The following is a 17271-nucleotide window of genomic DNA, read 5'->3' as shown; positions in this document are numbered from 1 at the left end:
AGAACTGGTTTAAGAAATGTTTGACAATATCTGATTCAAGTACAAGAAAATTAATAATACAAGGGGATATGTTTTTACACTGACACAGAACAGGTTTAGATTAGATCTTAGGAAGAAATTCTTCCCTGTAGGGGGGATGAGGTCCTGACACAGTTTGCCCAGAGCAATTGTGGATGCTCCATCCCTGGGAGTGTTCAAGGCCAGGTTGGATGAGGCTCTGAGCAACCTGGTTTACTAAAAGGTGTCCCTGCTCATGGCAGAGGGGTGGAACAAGATGATCTTTAGGGCCCTTTCCAACCCAACCCATTCTATAATTCTACAAAAATTACCAACTGATAGTACAGTGATGCAGTACAGAGCAGAACTGTTACTGTTGTAGCATCCTGAACAATTTTTGCACCTGAATGCAGAGGCAGGGAGAGGGAGAAGTGACAGGACTTCCAGCAGCTCTTAGTTCTGTATTGCTCTGCCCAAATGTAGGTGCTTCATTGGAGGCTCTGCTGACAAGAGGGGTACCAGACCTCAGCTCATCCAGGGATTTCATGGCTGGCACTGCTCTTGTACTGCACTGTCTTATCTAAAGAAACTTTAAAAACTGTGGACTTTTCAGGTTATCCTTTTTAGAAACAGTGAAATTGAGACACAGTGAGAGGAAATGCTTTGTGTGGAGCTAACCATCAGCTCTGAGCAGAATTACAACAGACAACATCTCAAGTTTTGGCCTAGTATGCTACCAGCTGAGTGATATTTTTATTTAAAAACATGTTCTTTCATGTATTTATGCATTGCTTTGGGTATTTCAGATCTCAGTAAGACTCAAATCTTCCTCTTCCTCACTTAAGAAATCGGAGAACCATTTGTTCTTCTACCATGACCCTTTAAAAGAGAAAAGAGAAGCAGCTGATACCAAAAAAGAGTAACTCTCAAACCAAAGCCCCCAAAGCAGGGTAAAAGTCTTAAAAGCCAATCTTCTGCTTACTTTTTAACAAGCCTTCTTCCAAACTTACACAAGGCTAACTATATTACAAGGCATGGATTAAAACAGAAAAGTTCTCTAAAGCAGACTGTTGGAGTTGTCTTTAAAATTAAAAGCAGAGTGTTTGTTTTCTTTAATATGGAGGGCAGCACCAATAAAAACACCAGGGAAAGGCCAGTATTACTAGATCACATGTCTGCTTTTATCTCACAGCAGAGTTATAGTAGAATGATTTTTGCTTAGAGACTTGAAAGCTGGACTGCATCCTTTCATGCTGAAATCATATCTCCTGCAAGGATTATTGGAGGATATAATGTTTCCTTCAGCTTCTTATTTTCTCCACTCCTGAACTTGGACTCCTGACCTCAACTTTTCTCTGGTTATGACCAAGCATTGGCCTTCAATTGAATAGCTGAGCTTTTTTACAATCAGATCAGCTTCTGCTCTTGTAATTTCAGACTCATTTTGTGACATTGATATTGTAGATCTTAACTAAAAGCCAAACATTTTATATCTTGGATAATGACCATACAGGAACTGCCAGGTTTAGCTCCCATGTGTGTAACCATCCAAAGCATTCAATATGTGTGACTGGAGTCAGAGGAGTTGTGCACACTTTGCATGGGGGCCCCTGTTCCTCTTTGTGTCCCTTTTGCAGCACAGCTCTGCACCTGTGCTTTGCTCTGGGGGTCACAGAGTTGTCCATGAATGGCAGGTAATTCAAGGCTCATGGTAGCTGAGTCTGGACCCTCTCATTAGCTGAACAGCTAATCAGGCAGAAATCTGTGGGGCTCTGCAGTTAATTACAGGGCAGGGTTAGAGGGTGGCTACTAAAAATATCTATTTCTTGGCTATGCCACTGTTGCCTGCTAGAACCAGTGGAGACTAATTGCAGTGGATTATCTGCACAGATAAGGTTAGATGTACTATTCAGAAGAATACATAATCTGGGAAGCCTTCTGTTAATGGGACTTGTGATTTCTTTTTTTTTAATTGTTCTTTATTAATGGGATATGATGTGCCTTGTGCTTTCTCTCACTAAAGAGAGAATGAAGATTGAAGTTTGGTTGTACAGCTACATTATCAGCTTCAGTGTTCAGCTCTTGATCTTGTAGCCAACAAATTTGAATGTCTTCAAACCAAAAAAGGTATTGGAATGTGGTCTTGAAATCTTACAGCACTGGGGTTGGTACAGTCATTTGTTATCACTGTAACAACTACTTCATGGACATTTCTTATTTGAGTTTGAAAATAAGGATAGCCAGGTACCTCTGTTATATTGTCCTGTAAAAACTTAGACTTTTGTAAATTAGCCACAGCCTTACTGTATTTAAATTACTTTCTGGTGAGAGTGGGACTCCCTGAGTATTCTTCAGGAACACAGATTGAGAGAAGGTAATTTAGCAGTCTTTCAAGCTGATTAAACTGTTTTCCAGAACATGAAATATACCTGGAGAAATGGGACTGCTAGTGAAGTTTTACCCCTGAATATAGTAGACATTATCTTCACTCTGAGTGAAGTCAGTGGCAGAAGTGTCTCTGGTGTAAAAGGATTAGGAAGCAGTACCTATCAAAGAGCATAATGTTGCAGATTTTCCAATGTTTGCATTGGCAACACAGATAAGGACAGTTTAGGAGATTTTCACAGATACAAATTATGTCTGAAAAAAAAAATGTGCAAAAGTGGATGTGTTTTGCAAAGCTGTTTATGCCTTTTAATTGATACCTTACTGTTAACTATTTATTTTAGACTAGCCATCCTCTTAGGCTTAGGAGCTCATAGGAAGAATTACCTTCACTAAATACATTTTATTTTTCAGTGTATCAGTTGTAGTGAAAGTACATTAAATGGGCCTGTAGTTCACTGCATTGTGAGGAACTAACTTATTAAACAAACCTAACAGAGAATGTAAAACACTTCAAGCACTAAGCAGAAGCATTAACCATTGCTAATTAAAATTGAACTTGCAGATGTGGCATTCTTTTTAATAGAAATGTAGGGAACACTGTCCCTTAGTGGTGGTGAGGAAGTATTGCTTAAGAAATAGCTACACAACTACTTGTTCATCTTACTGTGTACATTGTAGTGAATGGCTGTTGCTGGCAATTAACAGCAGCACAGGGTGTGCAAAGCCTTGGGTTATCTGCTGAGATTATACATAAACTAATGGAGTCTGGAAAAAGAAGCAGCACTATGCAGAGGTTGTTTATTTCCAGAACAGGCTGAAAAGTACAAAACTTGATCCCAACATAATTTGTACCCCAGTGAGTGCCTCACTTTTACATCAGTGGTCCTGAGCTCACTGTGTGACATCCTTATGCTTCCTAGTGTGGATGAAAAAAAGCTGGTGTGCATTTGGGCAGGTATTTTGTCACAGGCAGACAAAATTTTTCTTCTTGGCACTCAGGCTTCCTTACTGCCTTTGGGATAAAGCATTCCTGGGCTTCAGGCACTGCTCTGGAGAAACTTGCTCCTTTTTCTCTGTGTAGCCATGGTCTATGGATAGTCTGAGGATTCAATCTCCAGAGCTGTGTAGTTTGCCTGCAAGAAACTCATTATCACCTAAAAATGAGGACTCATTTTCTGCATTTATCTGTTCAGCTTAACAGATGTAATTGCCTTGTAAGGATAGTAAGACTACTTACACACTTATCTGCATGACTGCTTTCAGATTTTTAAAAAATCATTCTATCAATACACTATTTTTGCCAGCAGTATTTTTTGGTCTCAGTCCTGGTCCATGATAACTGATTGTCAGTAATATGAACAAAAGGGCATTTGGTGGGAGTGCTGCTGATAAGGTCTAACAATCTAATGTGCATTTTTGTACCTGCTCCTGGGAGTCCCAAGGCCTGACACTGCTCCATTACTCCAGCACAGCATGCAGAGACAGGGTAAGCCAGGGATCTGGGAGGCTTCTGACGATTGCCTAGGCTGTATCTGCTTAGACAGTGGGCTTTTGGGGGATTTGTCTCTTAAATCCTAGATATACAGGATTCTGTCTGTTGGGATATATTTGGTGAAGCTGGGCTGGCTCCTAAGAATTTTTCTGGTGTAGAGATAGGGCAACATGTGAGCAGGAAGAGGCTCAGAATGTGTAACTGTAATAATCTTGATTAATTTTTCTCTGTAGCTCTCCAAAGACAGGAAGGAATGAATCCTGTGAGCAGTGAACTATCTGCTACCTCACTATTGCTTTTAGCCTCATTTCCTGCACTCCCAGCTTTCTTCAGTCACAGTGGCATATTCAGAGTGAAACTTGCACTTTTGATTGCCTTCAGCTGAAAACCTGTCCCAAATCCTCCACTGAGGCTTTTCAGGAGAAGAGCCCAACTTATCCAAACAATCCCGTGGATGCTTTGTCTGGATCTTTCTGTTTCTTCAGTCTTCTATCCTCCTAAGTGCATCCTTACAAAGCTTGAGAGAGAATTTTCCTTAGGAAATATCTGTGGGGATCTTCTCTGGAAACTCCTGGGTTACTAACCATTAACTTACTCTGCTAAATTAACAAACAGATGTTTGGCTGCAGCACTTGCCAAAGTAAAAAAAGGGGTAGTGAATAAAAGCATCATTTTTCAATAAGAATATAGTAGCATAATATAAAAATTGCCAAGTTTTGAGGAGAAACAGTCTTCAGCGTTTTTCTCTTGTAATTACTTGAAATGCAGCAGAATGGATTTTTATCTCAAATTTGTGGGGTTTAAGACCATTCATTTCCTTTGAGAATTCATCTGCATTTTATTAACAGCACATTGTTTCTTCATACTGTAGCATTTATCAGTTGAAATATGTACTTTTTATAGACACTGACAGTATTACTGATAACAGCAGTGAGACATCAGTTACCAAGTTCTAGAAGAAAAACTCAAACAAACCAGGAACATGGAAGAGGATGTTACAGAGGTAACCCAGACACAATCTCAAGAAGTGAGCAGGTATGGCCAACTCTCTCTTTTTTCTATGGTGTCCATAGCCACAGGGATTCCATAATGCTCTGCACATATCCTCACACCAGGCAGGGCTGGCTCATGGGCTGTGGGACTGATTGTTGGGTAGTTTCACTTCTCTCCCAGGAACACAGTAACCAAACACAGTGAGTAGCACAGCTGGTGCCTTTTTAATGGACAATGTTGTTGGATGTTTGTTTTGGTAGCCTCTTGAGGTCTGTGGGGTATCTCTGTAATTTAATTGGGGACATTTTTCAGGGCTGAACTGTCAAATCAAATCTCCAGAGCTGCCTGTTCCTCAGACTCCTGCTCTCACTTGTAGTCTGGGCATAGAGGTTTACCCAGAGAAATATGACAACATAAATCACACTGAGATTGGGTGTGTGCGTGTATTGAAGAGGAAAGGGAAGAGAGGAAGCTCAATCTGCCTGCACATTTATTGGAAAACACTTCTAAGGGTACTTCACTGGCCTTCTACAGCTCTCTGGCCAGTGCACATTTGTTTTCCCACTTCCCAGATGAGCCTGCTTTGCTGGGAGGTCTCAGAGCACACACAGCATGCCTGTGAGACGGTGGTTGCTGCACTGGGTGCTTATGTTCTCTTCCTGTGTGTTTTGCAGAATTCCCTGGTGTATGTTTTGTAGGATTCCCTGATGTATGACCTTTGACTGTATCCTGTGTCTGTCGCCTGGCTGTACCAGAAGATGAGCATTTGAAACCGACAAAAACTTGTGTGAATTCACAGGATATTGAGTGCTGCTCTGTAGCTGCTGTGTGGCTCTTCAGACACAGAACTGAATGGCACCATCCATTGGGATGTAGCAAAACATTCCTTCTGTGGCCTGATTGGCCTGTAAAGCTGTCAGTGGATGGCTCAGGGCAGTCTTTGAGGAAACAACTTTCTCTAATTATGAGCAGATGTGCTGGAAGTGCTATGTGGTTGGAAGAGCAAGGCATATGTGCAGATAGGACATTTTCATCTTTCCCGTCATTTTAATACTTCCTGTTGGATGGTGAGCACATCTCTGTGCTCACAGTGGAAAAAGAGTGAAGATGTTTTAGGCCTTCATTTAAGCACAATCTGTGAGGTGCTTTGAGATCCCTGGGATGGAAGAAGGATAGTGATGGATGTGTGTGCTGACATACCATGGAAATCAGCAATGTCTTGGGGTGTGAGGAGCAATTCACAATGGTCTGTGTTAGAGTGCAATTTGCTTTAATAACACCACGAATTTGTTTGCGTCAGTTTCATGCACAGCCTTCTTCCTTTTCATGCAGTTCAGGAATCTGACAGGAGATGGTTGATTTCCTACATCCATACACTTTGAAGAATTTTATCTCACTGTGTCTTTATATATATTTAGATGGTTCCCATCTCTGTAGGACTTGTGTACCTCCCAAGTATTTTAAAACAGAAAAAATCCTTTCCTTCACATTTCTATCTAGCCACTAATAGGAATAGCTTGATTGGACTAGGGATAGGATTTGTTGGGCTGGCTACCAGCCTCCTTTGCATGATTGTGTGTGAAGAAATGAAGCTCAGGAGAGAAATTTTGCATTTGCCTCTGACTGCATTCAGATCTGGGTTATTTCTATCTCTGTGAGGCAAACTAAGTCCCACAGTGCATAAATACTGCCTGGGAAATGTGGAACTCCCACAGTCTTTTCTCACCCCTTGGTCAATGGTGGCAGTGCTCCAGCAGGAGCTGGCTATGGAAGATTATGAAAGGCTTTGAATATCAGGAAAGAAGACCAAAGTCTGCTCTTGGTGAGAATCTAGGGTGAGCAAAGCACCACACTGCTCTTCTTTGCTATGCAGACATCTGCTGTATTTTTCACCTGCTGTAGTTTATTTCAAAGCACAGGGAATTGCAGTAATTAAGCTGCAAGGCACAATTTATGCAGCAGTGTGTCCAGGCATGCGCTCCTTAGCATGAGGTGCAATCTTCTGGCCAGTCCCACCTGGAAGAGGGCATTTCTGCTGACATGGCTGTTCAGCCATCCACTGGCAATGTGGAGGACACAGACACCCCAAGGCTGTGAGACAGATGCAGCAGCTGACTAAGAAACTACCACTGTTGGGATGTGAAGGAAATGTTTAACACAAAAGTGAGCACAGAGGTGAGTCTGCACAGAATGGCAGGTCCTAAACAAGACAAGACAACAAGACAAAGAGATATCAGCTTCATTGACCATTTCACTGTTCCCACAAGACAGAATTTCATAGAATTTCAGTTCCACCCTGGTGTTTAGAGCAGTTGACTTCTGGGGACAACAGAGATCTGAGTAAAGTGTCCCAGTCATTTCTTGTGAGCATGTGCATCATCTGATGTGAGTTACTCCTGTAGCACAGTTCAGAAGAGCCTTTTACAACCCACACAACCCTGCACCCATATGCCACAGAACAATTATCAGGAGTTTCAGTTGCTATGTGTTCAGGCCTGCCTAGGCTAGCCTTAATCTTTCTGGTCTGGGCAATCTGAGCTTTCTGCACACGGTGGCATGGATCTTACCAAGCTTGCCAATGCTTTTGTAGGTTGATGCCACCATGTCCTCATTACAAGTAGCATCCTGTAAGCTGGAATCCATTCAGCTCAGCTGTGCCTAAGTGCAGACTTCACACTTTCCTCCTGATTGTGGACAGGTTTGGTCCCTGAGTTCAGGTCTTTTTCACTGTCTTTTCTCTTCTTGCCTTTTCTGCCACAGACCATCAGAGCATCCCATAGTGCTGTGTGACTGGGAAGATGGATAGGAGAGTTCTCTAGAGTAGCTAAGGCTTAGGGAGGGACAGTTTCACCACCTCATCTCTATTGTGCCTCTTGGCTAGGGGAGATGTTCTGCAAGTCTGATTCAACATGATGGCACATGCTGAAATAAGAAATTACCATTTGCCTTCGTTAGATGGATGTTCATTTGGTGTCTCTCACTCTGCCCCTCAGCCTAGGTGCGAGGCCAGCGGCACAGTTCAGCTCGGAACCCTAGCTGCTCTCCGGAGTTCTGTGAAGATGTGACACGTTTGTAAGGCACAAAAAGCCTCACAGTGCCCGAGAGCAGCGCAGCCCTGCTGCAGCAGCACAAGGCCGGTTTCACAGCAAGCCGGTTTAAAGGCCGGTTTCACAGCAAGCCAGGGATGGTGACTGGGGCTGCTGCGGGAACCCCCCGGCGCCGCTTCGGGCGGGGTGCGCGGCTGCTCCGGACGGGGCCTACGGGCAGCGCCTAACCCCGCAAAGCTCCGGGGGCCTGGGTAAGCCCCGGGCTCAGCCGGCCATCGGCAGTAGTGTCCCCGCACCACGGGATGTCACTACGGAGCCACCGGACACCTTTATATTTCGGTGCTTTTGGTAGCCTTCCCTCTGGTGCTGTGACCGCGCGTCACTGAGGGCACCGCTGCCCTCAGCGGGCTCCGGGGCCGCCGAGCGCGCCCCGGCAGGCACCGGGCAGCCCGCCCATCACTGGGGTGGAGAAAATTATTCGCTCCTTTTTGCCTCCCAAGTAACCTCTGCCTCTCGGGCACGGCACCACCTCCCCACCCCGCCCGGGGAACAAGAGACCGGGACGCCGCTGCCGCCCGGGGGCTGCGGGCAGCCGGGCCCCAGAACCGGACTCCGGGCTGTTGGGGCCGCCCGCATCCAGCCCCGGAGCATCGCGGAAGGAGGAGGGGGGCGAAAGCGGGTTCACTTCCGCCTGGCTGCAGGAACCACAAGCCCCCAGAATATATTAGAATAATAATAATAGAAACGTCCCCCCCAGCCCCGTTTTTGTCCCCCTGGAAGGAGGGGGTGGCGACAGAGCAGCGAGGCTGGCGGCGGGCGGATCGATGTGGAGCCGGTGAGGCACCGCGGCCGGCCCCAGCTCCCCGCCGGCACCGCGGCCGCGGCCGGCAGGACAAGAGCAGCCTCCCCGCGGAGAGGCCCGGGAGAAGGTCTGTGCTTTGCCTTTGTACCTAGCGTGCCCGGCAACAGGCTGTGCCCTGGGCGGGCTGCTGGCAGCCCGCGGCCCCCCTGCAGCCAGCCGGGCATCAAAGCCCGGCCGGGGATCCCTACGGGGCTGCAGCTTGCGGGGGGCTGGGGAGAGCCCCGAGTTCTTTGTCAGCACCCGGCTCTCTCCGGTAATTCCCAAATCTATGCCTTCTAGCCGCCCCGACCCCTGTCCTCGGGCTGGGGGTCTGGTTATTTGAGGTTTCAGGGAGAACTGGCTCCATGGAAAAGGCTCTGGCTTGTGCCTGGCGGTGCCGATTGGGCCTGGATGCCGCGGGACCGGGATGCTGCGGGACCGGGATGCCGCGGGAGAGGGATGCTGCGGGACCAGGATGCTGTGGGACAGGGATGCCGTGGGACCGGGATGCCGCGGGAGAGGGATGCTGCGGGACCGGGATGCCGCGGGACCGGGATGCCGCGGGACAGGGATGCCGTGGGACCGGGATGCCACGGGACAGGGATGCCGCGGGACAGGGATGCCACGGGACAGGGATGCCACGGGACAGGGATGCCGTGGGACAGGGATGCCGCGGGAGAGGGATGCTGCGGGACCGGGATGCCGCGGGACAGGGATGCCGCGGGACCGGGATGCCGTGGGACAGGGATGCTGCGGGAGAGGGATGCCACGGGAGAGGGATGCCGCGGGACAGGGATGCCGCGGGACCGGGATGCCGTGGGACAGGGATGCCGCGGGACAGGGATGCCGCGGGACAGGGATGCCACGGGACAGGGATGCCGCGGGACAGGGATGCCGTGGGACAGGGATGCCGCGGGACCGGGATGCCGCGGGACAGGGATGCCGTGGGACAGGGATGCCACGGGACCGGGATGCCGCGCTGCCGGCCGGCGCTGCAGGCGGGCACAGGAAGTCTGGCGGGGGGCAGGAGGCGAGGGGAGGCCAAGGGCTCTGCAGGCTCCTCGTGTGAGCCCCCGGCGAGCTGGGCTGCTTGCCCGCTGGGCCGAGTTGAGCGCCATAGATTGCACTTTCCCATGCCAGATGCACCTTCAGTGACTTGCCATTCAAATATCTTGAGATCATTGCTTTTCACATATTAAACATTTCCCAACTTTTAGCTTGTTATTTTTAATCTTAACACCTTGAATTCCAGAGTGCTTTGATGCCTCAAACCTGTACACTGGTAGCTGAGCATTGTACTTTGGAAACCCTAGAAGTCTGCACAATTTAATATTACTTTAATGTATAGCAATGTATAAGGGAAGTGATTTGCTTAAGACTAGTGAAAGCCTGGGGAAGAAAAACCCTGCCCTCTCATTGCCCTGTGCCTGCACTTCCCCTTCCAATTCCATTCCTCTTGCCCTTTTTTTCCAGCCAGAAGTGTGACACCTAGAGCTGTTTAGGAGCTACTTGCCCTTCTTTCTGAACCTTTTACGGAACTATGGTCACAAGAGGGAAGAGGGAAGAGAAAGTGTGAGTGTTCACTCTAAAGAGGCTCTAATCCAGAAATTAAGGTATGGCACAGAAGGAATAAGATGCAGTATGCTAAAGCAGTCTGAGAGCTGAAAAAAATAAACAACTGGTCCATCTGTCATCTTGCTCATTTCCTTTCATGAAGTCTGAAAGTGTGTTGAAAACAGTTTAAAGATCAGGTTCTGAATTAAGCTCCTAACTTATGTGTGAGAAAGTGGAGTGACTTCTCAGTGGTCCTGCAGTCACAACCCCATGTAGCATCCAGCTGGGGTGCAAGTGTCTTGTGGTGTAGTTACTTGTGAAGAGTTTTAATAATGGGCTGTAGAACAAAGTTATTCTTCTGCTTGTGAATCTGCAGAGGAAGGGAAATAATCTTCTTTGATTCTGCTTCCCTTTGAAGAATTTATTCTAAATTCTCTTCTGCATGTGATGTAACTTTGTGGTGGGGACAGGATGCAAGTCTGGCTTCTTGGTCAGCTGGAGAGGAAATTGTTACCTGGTTGGGAGGTTCTGCAGATCTGCTTCTGTAACATGATTGATAGCTGCAATAGCATGGTTAACTCTAATTCAGCTGTGTATTTTCCCTGTAAACTGAGTCTTGTGAAAGTAGTCATCACTTCAGAGTCAGTTACACTCAACTGTGAGCTTGGGATTTATACCACAGAAACGTTTGCCTTAGCACAGAGACACATGGGTAGGAGTAAAAGTAGTAAAATAGTAACTTTGGATGATACTGTTCAATGCAAAGATGTCAGAACAAGTGAGAGGTGCTTTCCCTGTGAATGAAGAAAGGTAGAAGTACAGCGTGGTGGTGCACAGGATGGTACAGGTGGAGCCATCCCTCTGCCATAGGCAGCTGTGATACAGAGCATGAATTCTGCATCTGTTGTCTGATGTAGATGTTTAAATTGCTGAGATTTCCTATGGTCTGTAAAATCTAGGGTACCACGTCACCCAAAGCCCTCACCAGCAGTTGTAATGGTATTTGAATGCTGTTGTGTGGATTTCTCTTTAAAACCGGGTTTACTCTCCAGAAGCCAGGGAAATCTGAATATTTATCTGCATTAGCAGAATGGTATTAAATGCAAAATCCTTAGCTGCCATGAATATTTATTCTTATCTTAGCTGGCTTCAAACTGCTTCTCTGGCTGATTGCCATCCCTGAAGGTTATTTTTCCAGAGGTTTTGGAGTGGACGCTCACACACTGATACACCTCCAGATTTCATGTTCCTTGATATTTCAAAACAGATTGTCAGTAGTTGGCAAACAACTACATAAAAGCAGTCAGGGAAGAAAGTATGGGCCCAAAACTACCTTTGGGCATCAATAGATATCACTTTAAATCATCAGATCATAACTAATTCAGTATATGTAAATACTCTCAGTCTCTCACAGTGCTCTCTTAAGATTGAGTGCCTTGAAATTATCCTCCTAGTTGAAGCCTTAACCCTTCAAATAGAATAAGATACATTTTGAGATCCTACAGGATTTTTTTTTTTTAATTCCCCAGTAATCTTTCTTTCAGCATCATATTCTAGAAGGTTTCACTATGGAACCAGGGGTCTATAGTCACAGGTCTGTTGAGCACAGCAGGGCATGTATAGAATCTCCCTGGACACATTGAGTCCATGGTGGATGAAGTGTTCATTGAGTGCCCTGGAGGAGGTTTCTGAGTGTAGAGCTCTCCAGTGTGGGTGCTGGCCCTTGGGGGTATTTTGTGGGTAGTGCCATTATTTCTTTTAACTGAGTACTGGCAACCTGTCTCTATTCTTGATCAGTGCAGAGGGTCAGTTTATGTATTATAGAAATACATTAATATTTACTAAGGATCTATGGTCTGGTTCCAAATTTACCCAGGAAAAATCACACAGTAATTTAGGATGAATGTGACTCATGGGGTTGATATAGTCCAACCTGCTGCTGAAAGCAGGACCAATTTTTAGCAGGTTGCTCAGGGCTTGGTTCAGTTAAATTAGCAATAGCTCCAAAAACAAATATCCTACAAGCTCTCTGGTGCAATTTCAGTGTTTGACCATCATCATGAAAAAAAGATTTATAATCAGAATTCCCCATGTTTCAGTTTGTTACCTTTCACTGTACACCTCCTGGAAAAGTCTGGTTCCATCTTCTCTACCTTCATGGTAGGTAGAAGTATATACATAAATAGGTTGATATATAGAGAGAGTGAGGATAGAAGAGATGTAAAAGGGCCTTTTCATAGCTGCTTTGCATTACAGGCAGCTTTCCTAAGGCTAAGATCTTCCATGTGGTTTACTCTGATGTGAAGATGGTCACAGTTGTAGCCTTGCAATGAACCTGTCTCCTAAATCCTGCCTTTGAATGCAGCAGTAATACACTGGACTGGATGAGTGCTGAATTAATGTGGCCCCTTTTCTACCTGTGGGGTTTTCCAGGAGCTTCTTGCAGTTTCAGTAATGAAACCCATTTGTTGGCATGTTTTTTCCCCTAAGGGATTAATTTGATTTTGGGATGGATCCATCCTGTCATATTTGTATGGTGTAAGACATTTCCTTCCCTGACACCAAGTGTGCCCCAAGCAAAGTCACTGACCAGTGTCAGCAGTTTCCCAAATTTTAAACCTTGGAAACCATCAAGTGGCAGCATTATCTGCAAGGCAGTTTGTGCCCATGAGCATCACACACTGTGGAGTTATAAATTTCTGTGGGAAAGGGAAAGGGAAGGTATGGATCATCTGTGCTGGCCTCACATGTCACTAGGTCTCACAGACAAGGGCTTTGAAACAGCATGAGGCTGTGTGAGCAGAGGTTTAGGCTGGATATTAGGAAGAAGTTCTTCACCAGGGAGTTGGGCACTGGAACAGATTCCTCAGGGAAGTGGTCACAGCACCAGCCTGACAGAGCCCAAGAAGCCAATGTTCAATTTGGACAATGTTCTCAGACACGTGGTGGGGTTACTGGGGTTGTTCTGGGCAGGGCCAGTTGGACTTGATGATCCTTGTTCCTTTCAACTCAGGAAGTTCTGTGGTTCTGTGATTCTATGAACATGTGTCAGCCAAAGCAAACCAGAAATTAAATTGTGTAGGAGATAAAAACACCTTTGTAGGTGAAATAAAGGACAGTGCCCTCTCCTAAATAAACCATTTATGAGTTCTGAAGTTGAGAAATTTGTATTTAATTTTTGCCATCCCTCCCCAGTCCTGGACCACTGCTCCTTTCTCTTATGTTGAGTTAGCTAGTATGGAGTTCATTACTGAAACGTTTTCCAATAGGCTCAAGCAGGTTAATGCACTTTGATGTACACAATGGGGGTGTATTAAAAAGTCAGTGAAACACTGATTGAATTTTCAGTAACAATTTCTGTTCTAGTCAGTAATGGCTGATTTATGCAGAGGTTAGCAGAGAGCAATAATCAAACAATGTCTCTTACATAATAAGACAGAGGATCAGCTGGAAAAACTGACCTGCTGTCTGGCAGTTGGTGTGAATGTTTTATTTTCGTGGTAGCATAAGGACTGCAATATTAGAGCAGGTCTGAAGGTCACCTGCTCTGCTGTTCTAGCCTGATATGCCTTGTCCTCTGTGGCTCAGGTGTCAGTATAAAGACCCTACAACAGGAACTTGCTGGTCAGTTCATTTCCCCACATTATAGCTCCTTATCAATTATCATTTTCCTTATCAATTTAAGGATGCTTTCCAGCAGCAGTTATAGTAAATTCCACAACAGGCTATCTAGGGGGATGCAGCATCTTTACTGCTGAAGATTTTGGGGAGTTAGAAAGCAAGCATTGCTGAGGACATAAGTGTTCAAGTGGGGGATTGAGGTCTGCACCATCCGTTAAACATTGCTGAGAGCTTCTCTTTCACACACAGGTGGTCACTCCTGGATGTCTGCAGGACAAGCTCTCTTCCTTGCCCACCTTCCAGCCCTTGCCATCAGAAACATCCCTTTCATCCCTCCCATGGGTGAACGTACAGCACAGGGCAGAGTCTGTGACACTGCAGCTTTTCTGCCATATTAACCACTTCACAAGGTGTAGGGTGTGGAGCTAAGCAAAGCATGGGAGAGGTTACCAGTTCCCTCTTTCAGGATGCTGGAGTAGTTACACAAATACATAAAAATATGGGATAGAGCAGGGGGAAAAGATATGTGTAGAAATACCAGTTTGTAATTCTATGGAACTCAATAGGAGTTTATGCCCTGGTCTACAGTTTTGCTCTACACCTAACCTTTAATATATCTAATCAATCTTCCCATTGCTCAAGGGCCTCATCTAAGTTTGATTAGCCATTTTAAGGAAAACAGTTTATTGCTGAGTAACAATGAATCACAGCCTTCAGATTAAATTAAAAGTCAGGAAGAGCCCAAAACCAAAGCAGGCAGTAAGATCTCTGAGCTCTGGGAGGAGCCCTGGAAAGGCTGTTACTGAAGGAACCTTCTCTGCTCATCCTCCTGCAGCAGGACTCCCAGACCAGTGGTACTCTTTGGAGAACACCTTGGCAGGACAAACTTTTCTGAGAAAGAGGCTGTAAGTACAGGAAGATCCCCATTTAGTGCTGAGGTCACAGGACTGTTATCAGCTGATTTGGATTCTGTCCCAAATTCTCCTCTTGCCCTGCTGTGAGAGACTGGATTTTTCACTTAACCTACCCGCACTTTGCGTCTTCTAGATAGAAAACTATTTTTATTTATCTCTTTGAGATCTCTATAAAAAGGATGCTATGTATCATCCTCACTCTTTACAGTCAGCTAGAGGCAAATAATACAAAAGCTCTGTAAGTGCAGCACATTTTGGCCTGACAGGTCTCTAATGACCATTTCACTGGGACTCCTTAATAGCTGCAAAGCTGAAATGGAATATCCTCCTCTTGCATATTCAGAAAGGCACTTCAGACAGGTGTCTGCCCAGGCCATTGTCCAGCACAGAGTGCACTGAGGGGGCACATACCCACATGAGGTTTCATCAGTGTGAGATTTCATTTCTGCCACACCACCTGCAAATCGTGGCAGCCATGTGACAAATGGGGCAGGAGCCTTTTGGTTATTTTGTGGGGCTTTCCCATAGGATCAAAGAAACTGTCCTTTTTGTTTTCAGATTAGTGCTTATATTATTAATTAATGAAGAGGAGAGATAAAGAGGTCTGTTGGCTTTGCCCCTCTTTAATGTTTATCAGGGGGAAAATTATACCTTGAAGACCTGTTTATTTTAAGATTTTTCCTCTGCTAATGATGTTTACCACTGATCTCCCCAGTGATGGCTGGAGTGTCTTTGGCTCTGAGCCTGCACAGGAAGAATGAGGGAATAATAAGCTAAAGGGTTGTTTTTGGGGGGTTTGTGATAGTTGTTTGTTTTCTTCATTATGTGTTCGAGGCTTGTTTCCATGAGAAAACTCTAGGTAACCACAGAACTGAGGAAATTCTATTATCTTGGGAACTGAGGAGTGGAAGATGAGAAATATGATGGAGAGCAGATTTGCAGGCAAAAAACTGTTAATGTTTTTACAGAACATCCAGTACTTGCCTGCAGTGCTTTGGCTACAGTGTGGATTTTTTCTGTAGACCACCCCAATGGAATTTGAGAAGAATAAATTAGATATTAGAGAACATTTTAAAATAATACTTTTACAGTCACATCCCTACTCTGGCTATAAATATACATCATGAAAGCAGTGTAAAATATTTCTGTAGTGTTTTACCGTAATGTTTATGTTTGTCTTCCTTCTTTCACTCATTCTCACTCTGTGATGACTATAAGAAGTCTTAGCACTGGCAGGACAAGATGACACTTCCTCTCCAGCACAAGTTACTATAATTCCTCTTCTACCTCTCTCCTTCTAGAGCCACCAAGGAGATACCTGCAGCAGTGGAAAGTTCTTCCCCCAAAGGTAGAGTCGAGAAATGCTATTAGATTTACATTTTCTCTCTGTTAAACAACACTGAGTGTTAAGCAGAGGGTCTTTTCAGGGGCCCAAGTTCCAGTGGCAAGATTGTAAATTCTCATTTGGTCTAGTTTTTAGAAATTCCATCCCCAGAAGTATCTGGACGAAAGTTCAATGAAAATTGAAATTCTTGAAGCCAAATAGTTCAGAAAATAAGCCCTAAGCAGCTCTGCTCAAGATTACATAAGGAACCAGCTTTTAGTCCCTCCCCTTAGTGTTTTTTCATAGTTCATCTATCAACTGCAAAATCCTGAGGCATCTTCTGAACACCTCATCCAGGAAGGGACCCTCATAAAGAAAATTCAGTTGAGTCCAGTGATCATGTGACCCAAAATATCTTCCAGTTTATTCAAAAGTTTTCCTTAATTCCAGGAAGTTCCTAGAGAATTCATCATTTTCAAGTAGTTCATAGAGAAGGAAATGTGCTGATCAAGATACAGGAATAATTATTTTCTTTAACTGTTCAGATATGGCTTCTTGAATTTTCCAGTCAGGCTCCAGAATTACTGGTATTTATTCAAGTAAGATGATGAAATGACTTATTTTCAGTTGGCAATTAATACATTGGCTTTAGGGAATGAAAACTGTGTTACATGAGAAACAAGAACAGCAACATCAACAAAAGATTTTCGTCTGTTCCTTGTGCCAGTCTGTGTTGTGTGTAAATCTGTAATTCTCAGCTGCCTTACCATCAACCATGTGTGGAATCTGGGGTGTGCCTGTGGTGTGCAGTGCCTTGCCCTTGCTGGCTCCTCGTTGGGGAGAGCAGCTTGGGAAGCTGGAGGCTGGCTGAGCCTGCCAAGATCCATTCTGGGGAATCCATGGCACTGTCACCACTGGGGCTTTGCACTTTTGACTTGGAATGAGGTTGGGCATCCTGCAGATTTTTAGTACCAGTCTTTGCTTCAAAAGTTTCCATCATGGGGATTTCAAAGGAGATCCAGGCAGGTGAAGCCAAGATTGCAATTTTCTAGAGTAAGTGCAGTGCTAAGGAGGAGGTATGTGGGCACACAATATGTGTG

General features: G+C 45.1%; 1 protein-coding gene across 3 annotated transcripts in view; it reads left to right on the top strand.

Moving 5' to 3' along the window:
* The window catches only part of PAK3 (p21 (RAC1) activated kinase 3), a 174942-nt gene that overhangs the window by 39550 nt on the left and 118121 nt on the right, over nt 1-17271 (top strand). Inside the window, exon 1 of one of the 3 annotated variants that reach the window (XM_063170541.1) lies at nt 8824-8846. The exons of 1 other annotated variant lie outside the window; for it this stretch is intronic. The gene's annotated coding sequence lies outside the window, so the exon portion shown is untranslated. Of the gene's footprint in view, nt 1-8823; nt 8847-10255; nt 10372-17271 lie in introns of those variants that run through there. One more of the 3 variants, XM_063170539.1, reaches the window with a different exon arrangement.

Source organism: Melospiza melodia, chromosome 16 (genome assembly GCF_035770615.1).
Source record: "Melospiza melodia melodia isolate bMelMel2 chromosome 16, bMelMel2.pri, whole genome shotgun sequence".
Taxonomy (NCBI): Eukaryota; Metazoa; Chordata; class Aves; order Passeriformes; family Passerellidae; genus Melospiza; species Melospiza melodia.
This window is presented reverse-complemented; position numbering and strand designations above follow the sequence as displayed.